We start from the raw sequence: 17,411 nt of genomic DNA, 5'->3' as shown, positions 1-17,411 counted from the left end.
GTGGCTATTGGTCACTCTGGCTGGAGATGATGGGATCACAACAACAACTTCTAAAGTTGTGCAGCCCTGCTCTAAACAGACTGGCATTAAAACCATCAGAACAAAACTCTAAGTCTGGGCTACCTTAGAGAACGCCTTCTTCGGTATGATTCCCATCACTTGTTGAGGTCATCAGGAGAGGTGTGTCTCCAGTTACCACCAGTACGTCTGGTGGCAACTCAGAACCGGGCCTTTTCTGTAGCTGCTTCTGGCCTATGGAATGCACTCCCAGCATATATCTGCAGTTTATTATTATTATTAATTATTATTATTATTATTATTAGTTTAGGCATGCTGTTGGCCTTTAAGAGAGCCATAAAGACTTACTTGTTTGGCTTGGCCTTCCAAGGTTCTTAAATTGTTTTTTAAAAGTATTTTAATTAGTTTTAAGTGGTTTTGAATTGTTTTTGAATTGTTTTTATATTGTCTTTAGCACTGTCTTTAATAGTGTGTGATTTTATGTCTTTTTAAATTTGTTGTATACCGCCCAGAGCCTTTGGATGGGGCAGTTTATAAATGTAATAATTAATTAATTAATTAATAGAGAGTCCATCTGTTGGATAAATCCCCCAATGCATTGCACATGTCATGTGGTGCATTGTGGGATTCCTGGAGGCCAGACCGTGTTGTCCTTGCCTCTGGAGCTGCTCGCTGTGTTACGCAGCACTGTTCATCTGTTAGCATGGTTTGTGCTCCCAAAAAGAACTCACGCATTGTGGGGGGGGGGGAGATGAGTTTACCCAGCCTTCCCACTGCCTGCCCATCATCCCACCCACCCGGTTGTGTGAACCATATTTATATATGTTTAAGTTCACTAAGTGGTTTAGGTAGCAATAAAATAAAGTTGTGCTGTAGAGTCGGTGTCAACTCCTGGTGACCACAAAGCCATGTGGTTATCTTTGGTAGAATACAGGAAGGGTTTACCATGGCCATCTCCCGCACAGTATGAGATGATGCCTTTCAGCATCTTCCAATATCACTGCTGCCCGATATGGGAAACATACCAGCGGGAATTTGAACCAGCAACCTCTTGCTCCCTAGGCAAGTTACTTACCTGCTGTGCCATTAGGTGTTTATTAGGAATGAGAAAATGGTTCCTTAATCCAAAGAGTTGATAAATGAACACAATGGAGACAGTATTAACAGTTGCATGCAGAGATGTTATGCTGGGATAATTAGGGGCAGTTGCCCTGCCCTGTCCCTGCTAAATATAAGAGAATCACCACTTGTCTGATCTCAGTTAGCAGAGGGGTTAGCAAACAGAAACACAACTGATAAAATATAAAGTACATGGTGATGTGATGTGAAGTAGTACCCACAGAGTAAAATATTTCAAATGGTGTGATAGTTTTTAGTACAAGAGTTATAAACTGGGGCGGGGGGCAGGGATCAATCATAGTAAAAGTGAAGAGTTTTGCTAAGTCCAACTTTAAAGCTGGAGAATAGATTAATTACTATTATCTATCACTGCTAGCCATAAAGCCTTTACACCCGCTCTCCCTGCAGATGATCACGCACCCCTCCTCAGGCAGGCGGATCACCCACCCAGATGAGCAGTGGCTTTGATCCTACACTACTGCACCCATCCACAGCTCACCCAGCAGCTCTGGGGATCAGGCGAAGGGAAGAACCGCCACACAGCCTCAGCCCCCAGCTCCAGTAATGCACCATGCAAGTGTGCAGTACATTCCTGGCATCTCCCCTTCCTCCTCCCCCCCCTCCACCGAGTGTGTCCGCCACGGCTGCAGAGACACAACCAAAAAACCGAGGTTAACAGAGCACTCGATCTGTTAACCTCATTTAAAGGGGTGGCTCTGTAAGTGGGCTTGCTGAGAGCCACATGGCTCCCGGCAGTTATCAAGACCAGCAGGAACCAGGCTAAGGGAGCCCAGCCCGGTTCCTGCTGGTTGTGAGAATAGCTTCAGTGAATGCTATCCCTTGGCTATGATATATCCAATCTAGTATTTTCTCTCTCTGCTCCCTTTCAGACTCAGCGGGTCTTTTACAGCTCATTAAGGTCATAAGTTGACACTCTGGTCTAGTTCTCATTGGGCTTGATAAACTGGAGTTTGGGCTGTACCATTTCACACTGTTGGTGGGGGCCTGATGATGTCACAAAATCTCCACACATTAAAAAAAATGTCAGGGTGAAGTTAAGATCTGACTAGGGCCTTCTCCTTGGAAGGAAGACTTTTTTCCTCAGCAATGGAAGCTTTTCTCTCAGGATAAATAGTACTCATGGATGGTGACCCCCACATCTGACTGGGACCATGGTGGGACAAAAGGTAACCCCACTCCCCTTTCATTGTCATACTCCTGGCTCTGGGTACCCCACTCCTGTGACTGACATTTAGGGAGAAAAACAAGTACACAATGACACACATGCTTGTTTTAAAGTGTAGTTTGGCCCTACAGCTTAGGCCTCGGGCACAACCATACTCTGCACCCTGTGACTGGTATGATCAGAAGTGACCTATCATCCAACATATAATGTTTATAAAAAGAGTCTGAATTGATCTCTTTATAGCAGCTTATTTCCCCCCCAGTAGTATTATAGAAAGCTTGCCCTTCAGGCAGGTTTTTATAGGTTCTCACAGCTTTGCTTTGATTGTTGTTGTAGCTGAAATCTATAGCTTTAGTACTCAGGGATAATCTGTTATCCAGCCCTTAGGGAAAAACCTCATGCTTAGACAAAACATTTTCTTTTCTTAATCTCTTAAATGGTACTGAACTAACAAAGACGTAGCAAATTCTACAGAACAATTTCCACCTTAGAAGCCCCACTTATGAGTCCTGTAATATATTGAAAATATCTATTGTGACCAACTCTTAATGTACAGGTAAGAAAGTAATGTGATCAAAAGAGACTCATCTTAGCACTTTAGATTCCTTTGTCTGCAGCTGGGGAATTGGGTGGTGAAAAGAAATGCATATTTGGCCTAATGCAGAAGCATAAAACTCATTTCTCCATTCAGCATGCACAAAATCTTCAGGCAATGGGGTTCATTCATAGGTAAGTGTGCTTGAAATGTAGTTTCAGGATGAAAAATCAAAACATAACTGAAAATTTATATTTTTTAGAAAGCATGTACCAAACACAAATTCAAAACTCTTACCTATGCTATCAATTATTCTCCTTCATTCACTCTCTCTCTCTCCCTCTGCCTCAATGCCTGCAGTGTGGGCAGTAATGGAAAGAGAAGCTGGTCGATGATTTTGCACTGTCAATTCCTTCCACCCCCTTCACATGGTCATCCTTCTCTTTTCACCATGGTTGCTGTGTGGGCAGGAATTGAGAGTGAAGTAAGAGAATGAACCAGATGCAAGAAGCCTTGAATGTTGAATGAGCTCTGCTGCTCTTTCAGGGTCCATTCAGAGCGATTGTGCTCATCATGGGCAGATGCCAAACGGAACAAAATATGTCCCCGCACATTATGTTTTGCTTATTATCCCAAAACAAATGCATACCAAAGCTTTTCAAGCACCTTCCAGTGTGCAGTCATTCACTCTCAACCGAGGACACTGAAGATAGTTGGAATGAGTTCCAAATTATAAAATGGTGGTTTCTTCTATACTACAATGAGCAAATATAAATACAGTCAAAGACATCCAGTCCCTTTCCCCCTCTCTGTGCAAATTCTCTTGCTTCATTGTCTGTTTTAATCATCATTTAGGATTACAGTTGCATTGGTGCCATATATTGTCAAAGCTAACCAGAATTCTCATCTTATCCAGGATGTGAAACCTGGATGAAATTGGTTTTCAGTCTCTGGTTAGTATTAGAAATTCTGATTAGTAGTAACCATGATTAGCATGGCTTAGATGTAGGATGTTGTTAAGAACCGTGGGTTCAGTGAGCCACCGGCTCTTTTGCCCATTGGCTGACACGCTCCCAGATGAGCCAGAGCTGCAGTCTTGGAGACTTCAAGAGGGCAGAAACTGGCAGTGCAGGCTTTCCGAGATCCAAGAAGGAAAGCCACACCAGCCAAATAAGTTTAAGCAGTGGGAGGAGTTTCCTCCCTTAACTCCAGTTTAGGCGAGTTGCCCAAACCAGATGATACACTCCAGCCCCCAGACCCTCAGTTTGGTAGATGAATCTTACTTGCAACTGATGATTCATCTGGAGACTAGAAGTGGGAATGGGAGCTGTGGTAGGGTCCAGGAACTGCAGCTCTGGCTGTTTGGTCATCATGGCAGGCGGGCGAGTGGGGGGGGGCAGGCAACCTGAGGTGAGTTTGCCTCAGGCTTACTGTGATGTCCAAAGGCAGCCATAATGTTAAATCATGGTTAAGGCTGATAAGTGAAGTGAAGGGGGAAATTAGTACTGGAGGGTAGGGCGTGAAAGGGATAGAAAACATTCTCGAGGCTGGAATTCAATTTCTACACAGCACTTTACAGGAAACCAGTGCTAAATCTGCACCAGACTAAAGATATGGAAGTCACAGGCATCATCCGCTAGAATCGAGGATACATTGCTTCTTCATTCCAGCATGCTGCTAAGTACTCAAGACTCTATCATATGGCAAAACTTTAACCTAATTAAGTTTGCAATTACCTTCTCCATTGTCTTATGACTGAAGCAGACGAAGAGAAATTAAACTCACTTCCAAGCCTTTACTATAAATAAATAATATAGTACATCAATCTACTAGTCATGCGAAGAGTATGATATAATTTGAAAGCTTGCAGGCTGCATTTGGTACACTGCTCCTAAAAAAGGTGTGATCTTATGATTTCCTCCCCTGATAGGACTAATATTCTCTGATTGTATTTCTTTAATAGGTCTAGCTACTGATTTTAGTCAACTTTGTTATGATAGTGGTTCTCTTTCCAGTATAAGAAACCTGAAAGGTTAAAAGTCTCTCAACTTAACACACTAAATTTGTTTTATTGAGGCTGGGGGAGAAAGACAACATTGTATAGCAGTTATCTGTTCTGATAACATTCTTGTTCAAACTAAAGTAATAAACTTTAATGCTATTCCCCCCCTCCCCAACTTCCAATTTATTCTTTAACAAACAAAACTGATTCTGAAAAAGGAGAGACAGGGAAGTACTTTATCTTCATTAGCTTAAATCAGAATGCCCTTCAAGAAGAATGAGATATAAAAGCATATAAATGTTAAGTTTCCTGCTTTGTAATTGACATATTCAGCTTGTAAATATACATTCTAAACTGATTACTTCATTGTGGAAGTGCTGAACACAACTTCACGCTAAGGAGATAGATGTACAACCATTGTGCATGATAAGGATTAATGGGCATTAGATCCATATATAAATAATGTAGTAGAACACTGTCAGACATTTGTAGATGCCTGAATTATGTATCTTCTGCAAACTTTTACAACTTAGAAGGCATAGCAAGGTCAAAACTGATGACCTCATGCTCCATCAGCAATACATTAGAGAAAATGTGCTTCTCCTATCCAGCACAACATGGGCAATAAAGTCAATGAGAACTTTGCAGTTCAGTTGGATTTATTTTTTTTAATATGAGCTGGCACAACCCATTTGCATTGTCCCAGTAACAACTCCTGTACAATGTTATAGTAACAAGGAGACATCATTTGCAAAGGAAAACTGGAAATAATTAATTAAGGAAGAAAGTTCAAGAGATGTGTAATACAAATTCAGAATACCCCCAACCCTCTCCAGTTGCACTAGCCATCAAGAATTCTGCTAATCATCATTGGTTAGGGAAGTAATTCCTGCTCCTATATCTGCTGTGAATCAAACAAAGAGTTGGGTGCCATCAATAACTTGCAGGATAGGTTCCATAGGGTAGAGCAACAGTTTTGAAACTGCCACATTTGACACCAGCTGGTCAGGTAGGAATGGAACCACCAAAGAATAATTTCCAGAACCCCTAAGTGTTCCAGAGCCTAAAAGTAGATTTGGAAGTCCACTGTATCAAACACACCACTGTTGGCTCTAAGATCACCAACAAAATCATAGTCCTCCAGTTTTATTCAAGATAAAGTTCTTTTACCAGGACTGCTAATGTAGTCTCTGTGCCCAACTGGAACCCCTATTGGTATGGATCCAGAAAACCAGCTTCTTCCAGTAACCCCTGGGGCAGTTACAGCAGTACCTATTCAAACACTTTGCCAAATGTGGAAGATTTTTTTTTTTTTTTTTTAAAAACAGTCTCAAGCTGTTCAAATGGATTGAGTCCGCCCCCCATTTAAATGGGGAACAATTTGTTATGTGACGGCTAACAAATAAAGTTTATTATTATCTACATTTGAAAAAACACTAAAGGCATATGTAGCAAATCCTGTGGTACGTGGCACATCTCGCGAGAGTTGTAAGAGAGATTTAGAGAAAGAGAGAGAGAAGGCACGGTGTAGGGCTAAGCGGCAGTCAGAGGGGCAGCTGCTGCTCTTGAGGAAGAAAGGAGGGAGGGCTGAGGTGGGGGAAGAAAGAAAAGGACATTGATCAGCGGGTTGTGGGGCCTCCATCACCCCACTGAATCTCTTTGTGAGGAGGATGGCCGGGGCAGAATGGCACACCGAGGGCCCTCCGTGCAGACTGGACAGCAAGCTCGGCTCGGCCATCCTCCTCTCAAGGAGACTCAGCGGGGTGATGGAGGCCCCCACCCCAGATTGGCCATCCTCCTCACAAGGGGACTTGCCCTGATTGAGCAAGTAAAGGGGAGAGGGAGGCTGAGTGAGTAGGGGGGTGGGGGAGAGTGAATGAGTGAGAGGGGGAGGTGAGGAAGAGTGAGCGAGAGGGGAAGGGGGAGGATGGGAGAGGGGGAGGATCAGTGAGTGAGAGGAAGGGGAAGATGAGCAAGGAGGAGGGGAGGAGCGTGAGCATTTTCTTTTTACATGCCTGTGATGGCTCAGGTAGTTCAGAATTGCCATCTGTCCACTGTTTTGGCCCACTGTAATCTGGATGATTGGGAATGGTTAAATTTAGCATGATGAGAGATTGTTAGAGTATTCCATACATAGAGCTCCCATCTACATTTCCCCAGAAACTGCAACCTGATACAGGTGGTGTATCAGCTTGCAGTTTATCCCCAAATTATCCCATGATTTATCCCAATTAGCAGTCATGAGATAAGGAGACAGGTTCATATGGGGAGTGGTAAATAGTTGAAGGACAGGAAACAGAGGGTAGGGATAAATGGACAGTTCTCTAAATGGAGGGAAGTAAAAAGTGGGGTTCCCCAGGGATCTGTACTGGTACCAGTGCTCTTTTACTTGTTCACAAATGATCTAGAAGTTGGGGTAAGCAGCAAAGTGTCCAGATTTGCAGATGACACTAAACTGTTTAGGGTAGTGAATCTGAAATAGACTGTGAGGAACGCCAAAAAGATCTCTTCAAACTAGTGGAGTGGGCAACAAAATGGCAAATGCAGTTCAATTTAAGCAAGTGTAAAGTGGTGTATATTGGGGCAAAACCCCTCAACTTCTCATATACTGTGATGGGCTCTGAACTGTCAGTGTCTGACCAAGAGAGAGATCTTGGGGTCGTGGAGAACAGCTCAATGAAGGTGTCCACACAATGTGTGGCAGTTGTGAAAAAGGCAAATTCCATACTAGGGAACATTAGGAAGGGGATTGAAAATAAAAATGCTAATATTATAATGCCCTTATACAAATCTATGGTGTGGCCACATTTAGAGTACAGTCTTCCCTTGCCAACCACGAGGGTTCTATTCTGGGAAAATTCAGAATTTGCAAAATGGAATAGGATTTTTGCCTATATAGGTAAATTGGGAAATCAAAATAAGTTCATTAAAATGCACTGTTGGGTCATAGAGTCTTGAAACTTGCCACATATGTGAAGAAGGTGTCAGGGGCTTTTGTAGGGAACTTGAAGACAATTGGTTAATCACCTGCTTCTTGGTGAAAAATATATATATATATATATTTTAAAAAACTAGAAATGATGAAATCTGTCTTGAAAAAATCTGAATCTGCAGAACCTCCTTGGACCATCATTCCAGTGGAGGAATTTGCCCTTTGTCTTCATGAAAGACAAAGCTGACCCCTTTGCTCCCCCTTTTATATAACCTGAATGGATGCGCATAGAGTTATAAAATCTGGCATACACAAACTCCACATTGGCAGGATTCTATGTTGCTTTTTCAAGGCTATGAATATGTAATGAATAGTGACTTGGTGAATGGTGGATTTAAGCTTAGCCTTTGTCTCAGAGCAAGTCCACATGGGGAAAAGAAAAATGCTGATTTATTCCCTCCATGTTTGCTTAACAAAGGCTGTTCCGTTAAACTTAACCTGATCAAAAAAATGCTGCCACCACACCCTATTTTACAGGGTTTCCCTCCTTCCTGGATTTGGGTGAGTGTCCAGGGAGACCCCCTTCCTCTTTACCAAATGGAAAAATACAAGAACCTCCCACATGTAGCCTACACATGAGAAAGACTTAGTAGACTGCTGATCAATTAACCCTGAGGCATGTTTGCACCAGAGTAAAACCCCTTTTTCCTGAGTTAAAAATCCACTCAGAGGCAGGTGAAATTACAAAGCATAAAAAGGGAAAACTTTATTCAAAAGACTACAGACTGCTTTGGTCTGAGGCTCTAGCAGCTTCAGTTTCTGGAACAGGAAACACGCAGTACATTCCAAGATTACTTCCAAAAAGCACTCCAGTTGATAGTTGGAGTGATACACTTTAACATCTTGGTTACCCAGTTGCAAAGATAATTCCAAAAGCACCCTCAGTTGTAAGAAACCTTTAAAAACACATTTAAAGATTACAGAGATTTTTGCAGTGCCCTGGATGGCTAAAAAGGGCACAGGTACAACATTTTTAGATTACAGATAAAACACAATAGACCAATTGTAAGGAACTGCAAGGCACTAAAATAAAGAAATTTGATGCCAGCTACCTAATGCATGGTTCCCTGGCTAAACCCTTCTCCGATGCCAAGCCCTGTCTTCTTCCCTGAACTCACAAAAACTATGGTAGAGACTTTAGGCCCCTGCAGAGTTCCTGGTTGCTGCGATGGTTTGGCCAGCCAACCTGTTGCTCCCCCTGCCTGGCTCCTACTGAACTAGAACAAAGAATCTCTTCACTTCCTTCCTCAAGGCCCCTCCAGGTCCCGGACACCATGTGCTGAGTGGCTGATCCCTAGAGGTCACTGCCTGAAGGACAGAACAGGGTTCACTTCCGGATCACTCTTTAGGGAAAAAGGAAAAGCTGTTCCTGACTAATCACAACAGGGTGAGGGTATTCTCATGATCACTGGAAAGTGGGATAAGGGAGCTCAACCTGCTTTCCAGTCATCGTGAGAACCAGTGGGCTCGCAGGTGAGCTGGTGGTTCCCTGGTGGCTAGCCCACCAAAGTAGCCCTCCCTTTAGCCCAGTTTGGCTAGCCTGCCAAAGTAGCCCTCCCTTTAGCCCAGTTTAGACCAGTCCTCTAACCTGGGCTTCCTGATCATGTATTGCTGCAGTGCAGCTCTGTGGCGTGGCAACACATGAGGAGACCCCCTGCAAGCAGCCTCCCAGGCTTTAGGGTCTTTCCAGGATGCCCCGTGTGCTCACGCAGGGCATCCAGGAACTTCTGGGGGCCGTGTGGCCCCTGATCCCTGCAGCCTCCACAAGTTTCAGCAGCCTGGACTGCTGCCTTGATCGTCTGCAGGAAGACGAAACTCTCCCCACAGAACCCCCTCCGGTGGGTCTCACTGATCATGGGACTTACCTCGGTAACTCCTCTGATTTGGGGGGGGGGGTTGTATGGGGAAATTAAAAATAGAAAAAAGGGCTAAAACTGGCTGCTTTCAAGTCAGAACTTTACAAAAAGTTCTGGATCTGAAGCTTTCCCTGGGATCATAATTCTACCATCATGTGAAGGGAAAAGGACATTCCTCTGCTTTTATATTATTTTTTTTCCCTTCTCCTTTGCAGAATCACAGAGTAAAGTGAAAGAAGCTCACAGTAAAAGCAAAGGTAATTTGAATGTTTCTGTTTTTGTGGTTAGAAAGAATTTCTCATTTGCCCGTCTAGCCATTAAGGGATTAAAAAGTGTGAAGTCCTTTTTAAAGGCCTGCCTGTTCTTGCAATGGAGAAAAATAATAATATAAATCAAAGGAATGTCCTTTTTCCTCAACATGGGGTGGAATGATGGACCAAGGAGGGCCTTCAGATCCAGAATGTTTTGTAAAAATCTTGCTTGAAACAAGCCAGATTTCATCATTTTTAGCCATTTAAAAACAAAATGTTCAAAAATTCACCAAAAATAATGGGATTGACCAATTCTTTTCTAATTCTCTGCAGGCAGCCCTGATCTTCTTTCCCACATGTGTGGCAATTTTAGGATACCAGTGATTTTTGGTGATCTTTAAAAATCTCTCCATTGACTGCTATGTGGAAAAACCTGAATTTAAGTGAGAATTTGAATCCTAAATCCAAGCTGATATCCAAAATTGCCAGAGCTCATAGAATCCTAATCCAATATTGTCAAATTTGGATCAGGTTGAATGTGAATCCGAATCTTCTGAACACTCACAGGCCTAGTGTATATTGCTTCAAAAACAAGAGTTTATAGTACAAATTTAATAGCAAAAAAGACAATGGGTCAGGGAAGATAAGACAGCACTAGCACGATATAATTAATAAACAGAAGTGATTACGCAATTAAGCTACATTAAGCTTTTCTATTCATATACCTCTTAGAAATGTATGAGCTCTCTCATAGTCAACATGAATTATCTCAGAACTGATAAAATCTTTCCCCGCCCCAAGTCAGGAAACATCAAACAATTAAATGAACCAATGTTAAACTTCTGCTCCCAAACACCCTCCTCCTCATACCTCAGAACAGTATCAGTTCAGGATGTGCCCAAACAGTGGCTTGAAATGTGGTTTGAGCACTTTTAGGGAAATTGTACTGGGAACTTTAAGAAAAAGGAGAGCAGGTCCTTACCTGCTCTGCACCATCCCATGCAGTTTCCTGCTGCGGCAGCACACATCCCATAAAAACCCCATGTGTGCCACGATACACGTGGTGTCCGTGTGTGCGCAGGCACCATTTACATAGTCCGCAACACCATGCTGACCACACAAATGGCATCCATGCATGTGCAGGCTGGCTCCACATATCGGTTATTGGGGTGTGTGCTGCCCCAGCAGGAAGCTGCATGGGGTGGCAGAGAGCAGGTAAGGGCCTGCCCTCCTTTTTTTAAAACAGTGTACAATTTCCCTAAAAGTGCTTGAACTGCGCTTTGAACCACGGTTTGGGCACATCACTAGTATCATTTCACAAACACAAGAAAAAAATACTATCACCAACAAATTTAACATTAGTCCAAATCTTAGGGCACCACTAAGCTCAGACAGAGGCAAATAAGCAGAAGCACAAATCCGTTTTTAAGATTTTAGAAATTCTTGGACACACCAAGAGAGTCTTTCTAAACCTTAGGAGAGAGCAGGAGTGTAGTTATAATTGAGTGAAAGGGTCCAAAGAACCTGGGGGCCCAGCTCCTGAGGGCCCCCCAGCTCCACCCCTCCCTACATTCTTCATTATCTCCCTCACTCCAAGGGGGCACTGGAAGGAGGGGCGAATACAGGACCCCCTTTCCCCTCGCTATGACCCTGGGAGAGAGAAGTCTGTTCGGTCCATGAAGCAAGTTTTAGAAAAGCTTCTGTATTGGGGCTAGGCACAGGGGGGACATTGATTCAGAAGCCACCAGTGCTTCGCAAAGGGATCCATTTCGAAAAGGGATTATTTCCTTTCAGCTGTGCATTGTGTTTGGATTCTACCCAATTTTAATTGTTTTAATTTAGATACTATGCTTCAGGCTATAATGAGAAATCATTACATATAATTTATATAAGGGCATGATAATATTAGCAGTTTAATTTTCAGTTTAATTGCAGCATGCAATATATTTTATTTTATTTATTGTTACATTTTATACTGCCTCAAACAACCAGTCTCTAGGCAGTGCACAAAAACATTAAAACAATTAAAATTAAACAAACATTCAAACATCATGTAAATAGTAAATACAACAGGTTAAGTTAAAACAAATCCCTCCAAATGACTGGATAAATAAATAAAATTTTAAGGCCCTCTCAAAAGCCAGCAGAGAAGACCTCGCATTTCAGCAGGAAGTACATTTCCAAGCTCAGAAGAGGCTGTTGAGATGGCCCAATTTTGAGTAGCTGCCCACCATACCAGTGTCAGCTGTAAGTGGACCTCTCTGAATGATCTTAATCGACAGTGGAGTCTATACAAAAGGTGGCACTCTCGTAAATACTCTGGGCCCAAACCATTTAAGCCTTTATATGTAATTACCAACACTTTGTATTTTGCCTGGAAATTTATTGGCAGCCAGTGTAATGTTTTCAAAAAGCAGCTGCATTTTATACTAACTGAAGTTTCCAGACTATGTACAGAGACAGCCCTACATAGATCACATTGCAATAGTCTAGCCTAGAGGTTAAAAGTATGTACACTACTGTTCTAGATGGTTATCTTCCAGAAACTGAAGCATTCTGTATTTCAGCCAAGGCTGATAAATATCACTCCTGGTCATAGCCTCAATCTGAGAAACCAGAAGGAGATTTTGATCCAGGAATACTCCCAAACTATGTAGTCAGGCCTTCTGGAGGAGCATAACTTCACTCTGTCTTTAGTTATGTGATCCCTTGCAAAGTCAGCTCAAATATTGCTGGTGCCCCAATATGAAACCTTGGAGTAATACGAAGCCTAACTTTAGCACCCTGCCCAGGTGTCCCTCCCCCTTCACCCACATGGACAGGCACCTTCCATCATCTGAGTGGGTGGGTGTGATGCCCATCGTCTGAGCAGGCAAGCGGTTAGCTCCTGTCACCCTCCCCTCTACCCACATACTGTTGCTGCTCTGCTTCCTTTGCCTGCCACTCCTGCTGCCACCGAGTGCTTCTGGATAGCTGACCCGTTGTGGTGTGTTATAATGCAACAGGATTATGATGCATTATAATGCAATGTGACTATAACATTCTGAGGCAGGTTGGCTGCCCAGAAGCAGAAATGATTCAGAGGTGGCAAGGAGAGCAAGTGGATGGGCGGGGAACAGGGATGTGGAGTTCCTGCATGGACTAAAGAAGATCTGTGCACTCACCCATGGGGTGGGGGTGGGGCTCCCATGTGGGTGAAGGGGGAGGGCTTCATCAGCATAACCTACAGGATGTCGCCCCAGGCCAGTCCTTCTTTTGGCTTGCCAGGTGGTATGTGATCCATCCCCGCTTGGTACCCTGTGCGACTGCCTAGTGGATGGATTAGCCTGATCCCTTAGCTATCCAGACACAAAGTGAATAAGGTTGTGAACATTTTTGAAGCAAAATTGTAGGCTTACCAGGAGGACCTGGAAGAAGGATCAATAGGGAGGTTCTTAACCCATTCCAAGTTTGATCTCATGACAACAATCAGCAAAGCAACCATACAATACCATGAAATACCTATTTGAGTTTTTTAAAATGCAGATACATGACAGACATTTGTTTCAAAGTTAAATTCTGAAAAGCAATGTGAATGATTTCTCATCTGCCTCAGATTTGCACAGAAGGAACTTCTAAAAGATAAGGACACATCATCATCATTTTGAAAATGAATCTGCCATACAAAATCACATTAGTGTTGTTCATTCTCCTCTGCAGAAATGAGCACATAACTCACTTGCAGTGGTTGAATCTTTACAGAGGAAACACCATAAAATTTTCGATATCCTCTAGGGCAAATGTCTGCATGGGGAAGATAGTGAAGAATTATAGGATACATGAACCTTGGGCAACCTCCTCCTCGATGATATGTAATTACCTGCCAGCCACTAAGGCAGTAGTAACTATAAAAAATTCATTGCTCCATTGGACTCAATGGACACAACTCATCTGAGCACTTCGCAAAGCTCAAGTGAAGAACAATAGCTCTTTAAACAGCAAATGTTTTAGAGCTAGAAAAAACACTGCATGCATTTAACTAATAAAACTTAATCATTACAGGGAAATGAAATTCCAGCCAATCAATAGTCTAAATCATGTCCTTGATCAGCTCCACAAGTTTATGTTTTGTATTATTGGGCAATGTTTTACTATGTCTGCATACATAAACAAATATGCTGGTCAAAGACCGAAATAAAGACTATACCTACATAAACAAAAGTATTTTTCAGCCAATAAATGATATTCGTGTTTAATCTATGATGAATACTCTACTCAAGAGGTCAATAGATTAATATCAATTCAACATGAATTTGTAAAGTTTAGATTAGAAAAAACAGAATGATGGTGGTGACACAAGAAGGGAGATGAGAAGAACATAACAGCCCTGCTTGATCAGGTCCAAGGCCTATCTAGTCCAGCATCTTATTTCACACTGTGGCCCACCAGATGCCTCTGGGAAGCCCACAAGCAAGAGCTGAGGGCATGTCCTCTCTCCTGCTGTTGCTCCCCTGCAACTAGTATATAGAGGGATCTTGCCTCAGACTGCAGGTGGCCTATAGCCCTTAAACTAGTAGCCATTGTCTTCAATGAACCTAGCTAAACCCTTCTTAAAGTCATCCAGGCTTGTGGCTGTCATCACATCTTGTGACATAGAACTCCATAGGTTAATTATGTGTTGAGTGAAAAAGTACTTCCTTTTGTCGGTCCTAAAGTTCTTGGCAATCAGTTTCAGAAGATGACTACTTGTTCTAGTGTTATGAGAGAGGGAGAAGATTTTCTCTCTCTTTACTCTGCCCACACCATGCATAATGTTATAGACCTCTATCATGTCTCCCCTCAGTTGCCTTTTTTCTAAACTAAAAAGCTCTAGGACTTGTAGTCTTGCCTCATAAGGAAGATACTTTAAGCCCCTAATCATCTCGGTTGCCCTCTTCTGCACCTTCTCCAGTTTTATAATGTCCTTCTTATGATATGGTGACCAGAACTGTACACAGTACTTCAAATGTGGCCACAGCACAGATTTGTATAAGGGCATTATGATATTAGCAGTTTTATTTTCCATCCCCTTCATAATGATTCCAGGCATGGAAATGGCCCTTCTCATAGCTGCCATATATTGAGTTGACACTTTCAACAAGCTGTGCACTATGATCCCAGGATCCCTCTCCTGGTCAGTCACTGACAGCTCAGACCCCATCAGTGTATATGTAGAATTGCTTTTTATTTACCCCAATATGCACCACTTTACATTTCCTAACACTGAATCACATTTGCCATTTTTTTGACCACTCCCCCAGATTGGAGAGCTCCTTTTGGATCTTCTCACACAATCTGTTGTGGATTTCACTACCCTAAATAATTTGGTGTCATCTGCTAACTTGGCCACCTCGCTGCTTACCCCAACTTCTAGATGATTTATGAATAAGTTAAAAGGCACTGGTCCCAGTACAGATCCCTGCGGGACCTCGCTTCTTACTTATTCAGTGGAATATTTGATGCCCCCCTTCACCCCATGATCTAAATACTACTTTGAAGTAGTATTTAAATCACACATAAAAAGTAATATACATAAATTGCCCAGTGATGTTGCAACCTGATTATGCAATGATAGAATGGCATAATTGGTATTATTATTAGTATTTATTTCTTTATATTTGTTTCTTTGTTTGTAATAGTGCAAGGGAGGGGAATATATGCACACAATCTTTGTTATGTGAAAAGGCCAGTCAGATGGTATCAACCCTAACCCTAACCCTTGGTGCACCACTATGAAAGCTTGTAAAGTGATACTGAATCCATTATTTACTGCTGGCATGTTGGCCATGTCAGGTCTACTTGATATACAAGTATGCTAACCTATTTGGTCATGCATATATATTTCTATTTGCTTTAACTACTTCAGTCTCAATTAATTAATGATATTCAAAATATCTTAGTCTCACTAACAAAAGTTCTTCCTTTAAAAAAAAAAAGGCAGGGATTACTTATATGAAAATAAGAACATAAAAAGTGACTTGCTGCATCAGGTCCAAGACTTATCCAGTCCAGTATCATGTTTCCCACAGTGGCCAACCAGATGCCTCTGGGAAGCCCACAAGCAGGAGCAGGGGTCGATCTACTATTGAGCAGCAGTCTGCTCCACACAAAAATTGCCAGAGTTTCTGAAAGGGAACACTGAGGGGAGCCTCTGTGCTTATTCGCCATTTGCCTCTACTGCAGCCCACCCACCACTTGTGTCTCCTGGCCTCCACAACCCCCAGTCACTACCACTGTCACAGCCAGTTTGCTTCACTTTGCTGACTATGATGTGGTATATCACTGCCTGGTGCCCATTATCTGGGATGGTCTTGTGCAAGGGCAATGATGTCTTTATACCATGTCACGGCTGCAAAGGGAAGGGAACCATATCAGTAATTTCAAGTTGGGGCCTTGGAAGCCCACCAAAAAATTTAGACACAGGCCACCACCAATTTCGCTACGCCACTGAGCAGGAAATGAAGGCACATCCCCTTTCCTGCCATTGTTGTCCTACAACTGATATTCATAGGCATGCTGCCTCTGAACCTGGAGATAGCATATAGCTATAATGACCAGTAATGTCCCATGTTCTTAGATTAGTTTAGCTAAAATATGCTATCCTAAGGAATAAAACTAGAATGGTAAAGAATGATTACCTTCAGTTCACTTGCTGCAGTTGTCAAGATAATTACGTGATTTGGTGAGTCTGTGAAGAAGCCTTTGGTCCATTTTAGTTGAGATGGCCCAAATGTTTCTCACTCTTCTAAAGGCACAGTTCCTGGAAGGATAAAAGATGTAGAGTTAATAGAAAGTTTGTGATGGCAGAAAGAGAGAGAGAGAGAGAGAGAGAGAGAATAAAATTACATGTTGACTGGATTATATTGGGCTTGCTCCTGCATAAGAACTATCATAGAGGTCAATGAATTGTAACTTACGAACTGAAAATTCCCTGAAAAAGTTGGCTTCAGAAACTTTTAAATAAGTACATTTCACAATAACTTGAGTATAACATAAAACTTAAGGGACATTTGGAAGCAATTGAAGATGTAGGTAGTGACAAATAATATCGTGACAGAGAAGTAGGTGCCAATGGAGCAAGAAAGCTTCAGCACTGGGAAATATGTGCCACTTTCTGGAACCTCATTCAAACTTCTTCCAATCCCAACTCAACTAAGCTGAGAGGTGAATCCTTGCACACATGCCAAGTCAAGTACTAAAGGTACCCTGCTCAGCACTTCTGATGTAGTTAGCAGTGATGACCATAAGGGGCAAAACTTTTTTTAAAAAAACAAAGCTGTGTTCCATCCCTGATAGTTTTTAGGTTTGTAAAGGCTACTTTCGACAGTAGAAGGAGAAATTACTCCTCACTGTTTCTTCTAGCCATTATATCATTCTCTAGATATGACTGCAATGTCCTCAAGCTTACTGTGTATGTTATAGCCTCTTTGTCTC

General features: G+C 42.4%; 1 protein-coding gene across 1 annotated transcript in view; it reads right to left on the bottom strand.

Moving 5' to 3' along the window:
* PCDH15 (protocadherin related 15) overlaps positions 1-17,411 on the bottom strand; it is a 1,296,732-nt gene that overhangs the window by 820,145 nt on the left and 459,176 nt on the right. Inside the window, 1 exon segment of the mRNA XM_053307474.1 lies at positions 16,616-16,737. The gene's annotated coding sequence lies outside the window, so the exon portion shown is untranslated.

This window comes from Hemicordylus capensis, chromosome 3 (assembly GCF_027244095.1).
Source record: "Hemicordylus capensis ecotype Gifberg chromosome 3, rHemCap1.1.pri, whole genome shotgun sequence".
NCBI lineage: Eukaryota > Metazoa > Chordata > Lepidosauria > Squamata > Cordylidae > Hemicordylus > Hemicordylus capensis.
This window is presented reverse-complemented; position numbering and strand designations above follow the sequence as displayed.